Source organism: Oreochromis niloticus, unplaced genomic scaffold, assembly GCF_001858045.2.
Source record: "Oreochromis niloticus isolate F11D_XX unplaced genomic scaffold, O_niloticus_UMD_NMBU tig00002461_pilon, whole genome shotgun sequence".
Classification (NCBI taxonomy): Eukaryota; Metazoa; Chordata; class Actinopteri; order Cichliformes; family Cichlidae; genus Oreochromis; species Oreochromis niloticus.
Window position 1 is genome coordinate 109,719 of NW_020327642.1, and position 6,326 is coordinate 116,044.

Below are 6,326 nucleotides of genomic sequence, written 5' to 3' on the forward strand. Positions count from 1 at the left end.
TAAACAATACAATCAATAGACATTATACACAATGTAAAAGATCAAATGTAAATAATGTAAAGAATATAAAATACGTCGATCAACAAAAGGCTTGTTTGAACAGAAAAGTTTTTAACTGCTTTTTAAAAGAATCCACAGAGTCAAGCAAACATAACTGTAGTGGTAAATTGTTCCACAGCCTTGGTGCAACAGACTGAAAGGCTCTGTCCCCTTTTGTCTTCAGTCGTGTACGGGGAACAACTAAGAGACTCTGAGTCTGTGAGCGGAGATGACGAGCAGCAGTGTGTTTTATAAGAAGCTTGGATAAATAATCCTGCCTGGCCATTTAGTGCTCTGTATGTTAAAACAAGAATTTTAAAGCGAATTCTAAACTCTATTGGGAGCCAATGTAAAGAATATAAGATGGGAGTAATGTGAACATACTTGGCAGAACGAGTTAGTAGTCTGGCTGTGGCGTTTTGTATTGCCTGGAAGTGAGAGAGAGGTAATTTATCCAAGCTAGTAAACAGGGAATTACAGTAATCTAAGCGTGATGACACAAATGCATGAATGAGTTTTTCCAGTTCAGCTGAAAAGACCATATGTCGCAGTTTAGAGATGTTTCTTAAATGATAGAAACAGGAACGAGACAAAGATTTTACATGAGAGTCAAGGCCCAGAGAAGAGTCAAATATTACTCCAAGATTTCAAATATTTGACTTGACAGAAGGACAGAAAGAGGCAAGAACCTTACTGATTTTAGAATGTAGCTCAGGAGGAGCTATGATCATGGTCTCGGTCTTGTTAGTGTTTAGAACGAGGTAGTTGCTTTAAAGCCAATCAGAAACCTGGGTTAAGCACTGGACTAGGGTGGACAGCCTATCCAGCTGATGAGGCTTAAAAGACATATGGAGCTGAATGTCATCAGCATAAAAATGATAAGACAGGTCGCTAAAAGATTGAATGATACCAGCTAAAGGAAGCATATAAAAAGAAAATAATAATGGACCTAAAACTGAACCCTGTGGAACCCCACAGGTCAGGGCAGCAGTGTCAGAGGTGAACCTGTCAGTCCTAACAGAAAAGGTCCTGTCTGATAAGTAGGAAGAAAACCAGTCTAGGGCAGAGCCAGATATACCAAAATCCAAAAAAACACAAAACACAAAAACCTTAAGCCTGTTAAGTAGGATGATGAATAATGCTTTTATAGCACTGCTTCAGTTTATTCCACATACATTCAGTCCTATCAGCAGAGAGAGAGCCACACACTGTATGCAACATCATTAGAAGATCTCAGTAAAAATCTTGTATTGGTCTCATGTCATGAATGGGAGTGTTTCAGGAGGCACGAGGAACAAACTAAAAAGAATCTGAAAGAGGCCGGCAGCACATGAGGAGAAACTGACACTGACATAAAGACTGAGGGAAGGACAGAGCCATTTATACACCTGAGGTCATCACAGGAGGGTCATGTGACACAGCTGAAACTCATCTAGACAACGTCTGACACCAGAGACCATACCAAAACATGTGTCCATCACAATTATGGACAGTCGTGTATAATAAGTAGACTTGTTCAGATTTGTCCAACACTTTTCTCTGTCAGTGTTTCACAGAATATCATCAAAGAGTCATGATAGTGAGCATTAGTGTCACTGTGGAGATGCTTATTCCAGCATCACTGATTTCATGGTTCCAGTTTCCATCACTAAGGACTACATGTAGTGATGCTGCTGTTAGCCATGTTAGCATGTTAGCTCCAACAGGTGGTCAGTGTGAGAGCAGAAGATGATACCAGTGACATCCAAACAAGGAAGGAAGAGACTGTTGAAGGCAGCGGGCTGTGACTGCTGTGAACAGTGTTCTCACACTATTTTCTTCCTGTGCCAACATACATGACGTTGTTTCAGCTGCAACACACCACAAACATATACTATATTCAGCACATATACTACAACATAACAGAAATTCTATGACTTAGTACTAATACTATAACATAACAGAAATATTATGATTTGGCACAAGTACTATGATTTAGTATAAATACTACGAATTGGCAGAAATACTATGTTTCTGCAAAAATACTATGATTTGGCAGAAATAATATGCCTTAGTAGTAATACTATAACATAACAGAAATATTATGATTTGGCACAAGTACTATGATTTAGTACAAATACTACGAATTGGCAGAAATACTGTGACTTACTTGTAATACTACAACATAACAGATATACTGTGATTTTGCAGACATGGTATGTTTTTGCACATATACTACAATTTCGCTCAAATACTATGAAATTGCAGTAATACTATGATTTTTAAGGAATACTATGATTTGGCAGAAGTACTATGCATTAGTAGTAATAGTATAACATAACAGATATACTATGATTTCGCAGAAATTCTATGTACTTGCACAAACACCACAATATGGCAGAAATACTATGTTTTGGCACAAATACTATGATTTGGTAAAAATACTATGATTTGGCACAAATACGATGATATGGTAGAAATACTATGATTGGGTACAAATACTATGATTCAGCAGAAATACTGCATTTTAGTACAACTACTGAGATTTGATTGAAATACTATGATTCAGAAGGAATACTATGACTCTATACAAATACAATGCTTTGGCACAAATACTATGATTTGGTTTGAATACTATGATTTAGTCCAAAAACTATGATTGGGCAGAAATACTATGTTTTAACATAAATACTATCTTTTGGCAGAAATTTCTGCTAAAGGGCACTATTTCTGCTTTTTAGCAGAAATACTGTAATTTGGCATAAATACTATGATTTGGGATAAATACTATGATTTGGCAGATATACTATATTCAGCAAATATACTATAACATAACAGAAATTCCTCCACTTAGTAGTAATACTGTAACATATCAGAAATATTATGATTTGGACCAAAAAACATGATTTGGCACAAATATTATGATTTGGCAAAAATACTATGATTTAGCAGAAATACTATGATTGAGCAGAAGTACTAAGATGTAGTAGAAGTACTTTGATTTAGCAGAAAAACTATTATGGAGGAGTAATATTTTAACATGGGAGAAATATTGATACACACACACATACACAGAGTGTAAAGTGAACAGGAGCTGTTAAGAGTCTGGTCTTGGTATATCTAGGTCAGTTAAATTAGCTGCATTTGCTGTAATCAGCCCTTACACACACAGACACAGAGAGAGGTATGAGTTTTCTTCAGTGTATTTCTGACATTCAGGATTCCCCTCAAACAAATGGCCATAATTTCCTAATTATGGCCATTTGAACGGTCATTCTGACACCGTTTTGTTCAGAAGAGATGGGGGAATCTTCAGGTCTTCATAATTCAGAGATAAAATATAAATTATTAAAGTTATATGACTTGTAACACACTGTAACTGAGTAGAGGCGAAGCAAAAACTGCCTTGACTTGCCCTCAAACAATGTTTTGTAACTCTAAATCTATATAGAGCATCAAAATCATTCTTTCACCATAAGAAACAGCAGGATTTGGTGAACAGTCATGGAAATATTCAGGGCTCTGGTGAAATCCATCAAAAAGATATGATGAGAGAAAAAAGTGCCTCATTTCCAGAGTTTGAAATCTGAAGAAATCTAAGCGAGGGACGAATTTCCTACCCTCAAACAAAAGTAATTCATGGCCAAACGGTAACAGGTGAGAAAAGAATCCTTGAATTGTGAGCATCAGAAGAGTCTGAAGATATATTGGCACAAGCCTCATGTCTCAACTTTGGTTCGTTAAGGAGATATGACGATTCGAAGATGCATCTCATTAGAGAATTCCAGCGGTGATTTTGAACAAACTCTCCATTGACTTTCTATGGAGAGTTTTCAGACTTTGTGTTGCTCTGAGGAGATTTGCAAAACATCTGTAACTCACACAACAATGATAGTGACATTTTCTGAAAGCCAGCAAAAATGTTTTGATGTATAATTTGTGGGGGTTGAGCGGAAATTGAGCGAGTAGCAAGACGTTGTTCGGACATGAAGAGAAAATTCAGAAATTTCCACTTTCCACTCTCAGTTAATTGCATAGCATGTATTTTCTGAAAAATCACAATTTTGCAACTGAAAACTTAAAGAGGGATAGGATTAAAACGGTAGAAGATACGAAAAAGCTTAATCATACAGGAATAGCCCAATAATTTGAGAACATTTTAAAGTTTGAATAGAGTTTCTACGTGAAAGTATGAGGAAGTGGTTAAGTTTCAAAAACAAGCAAGTTTTTAGCAGAATTGTGGAAGTTTTCCATTCATTTCAATGGGACAAATTAAAGGAAAAAAGCTTAATTTTTTAATAAGTATAATAGTAAAAAATACCAAAAGTCATAGCCATCATTAGCAAAAATAGCTAAATAGTTTAAAATTGGAACGGTGAAAATCGGACAAAAATTGCGGAAGTAGTTAAGCGGCGAAAAACGGAGCAACTAGAAGAACTAGAAAATTCGCATTTCCTGCGTAAATGCTGTGTGAATGCCTCGTAGTGGAATCTGAAAACAGCAGAAGGAGAACAATCTGCTGACAAGAGCTGAAGAAGCTGAAGTTTGTTCTGAAAACAGCTGAAGAATCTGAAATTTGTGTAGAAAAGAGGTAAAAAACTGAAAATCCTGCTGAGAAGAGGTGAAGAAGCTAAAACTTGTATTGAAAAAAGTTAGAGTTCACTAATTTTTTCTTTGCCTTAAGCAAAGAAATTTTTTTTTACTGAAAACAGTTGAATAAGTTGAACTATATGCAGAACAGAGGTGAAAATTTGAAAATTATGCTGAAAACAGGTGAAAAATCTGAAAAATCCACAGAAAACAGGTGAAAAAGCTGAAAATTCTGCTGAAAACAGGTGAAAAAAATGAAAATTCTGCTGAAAACTGGCAAAGAAGCTGAAAATTCTGCTGAAAATAGTTGAATCAGCAGAATTTCTGCTGAAAACAGGTTTCTGCTTAAAACAGCTACAAAGCTGAGATTTGTGCTAAAAAGGAGTGAAGAACATAACATTTATGTTGAAAAGAGTAAAACAAAGTTTAACTGTTAACTGAAAAAATTGTTGCCATAAGCGAGATTTGAATCCGGGCCTCCCAGTCTGAGAACGGCTGCTCATCTCACTGAGCTAAACCACAGCTCAGCCTGGCGAGCAGAAATAAGTGACCACATTGATAATGTGTCCCATTCATTTCAATGGGCAAAAATATTGCAAACAAATTCAATATCTCAAAAAGTATAGAAGTTAAGAGCACCAAAAGTCATAGTCGGCATTAGCAGAATTAGCAGAATTTTTTTGGACTTGAACGGCGTAAAACTGAGGGAGTAGTTCCACGGCAAAAAACGTACGGAAGCAACTAGAATAATAAGAACAAAGAATAAAGAGAAACAGGATCTCAACAGTGTGAATGCCCTTTGAGGCATCCACACAATTAAGAATAAAAAGAAACAGGAACTCAATAGTGTGAATGCCTTTCAAGCATTCACACAATAAAGAGAAACAGGAACTCAATAGTGTGAATGCCTACAGCACAATACTCTGAATGTTTTTCAAGCATTCACACTAATTAGATATGTGGTATCTACAGAAATATCAGAATCTCAGCTAAAAGGTCACAAAACCATATCAACAACCACCAACCAGCTAAAACAGCAAGTGAACAGACAGGACAAATGAACAGACCCCACAAAAAAGATGTAAACACAAAGTGTGGATCCCCCTGATCATCTCTTTTTTTAAACATGAAGAGTAGTTTTGGACTTTCCTTTACTGCTGCTTCAGTGAATTTTCTTTGGGCAGTGATGAAACCTGCAGTCTCAGAATCTGTGAGATGTCTGCTTTCAGCACACAACAACATTGTTGTGTTGTGTGCTGTGGATTCACCTCTGCAAACTCATCCCTATTTTCACTATTTTACGTTTCTACTTTTCAACATAAGAGTAGGTTGCACTTCAGAAGACCTCCACATCTCCTCTTATTAGAGGGCTGCCTTATTATTAATTTGCTAATTCTGTCAGTTGATGAAAAATCAATGCTTGATCTCACCTGAGAGTTTCCAGTGTACAGTGTGGACTCTTCAGTACTTCAGACAGAAGCTTCACGCCTGAATCCTTCAGGTTAATGTTACTCAGGTCCAGCTCTCTCAGATTAGAAGTCTGAGAGCTGAGACCTGAGGACAGAGCTTCACAGCTTCTCTCTGACAGGTCACAGTGACTCAGTCTGAAAAATAACAGATAAACCATTAAAAAAAAGACACTTATGGTGAAGTGTAATGAGATACTATTATTTTTAGCAATATTTAATCTTGTTTTTGTCAGAAAACTGAGCACTGAT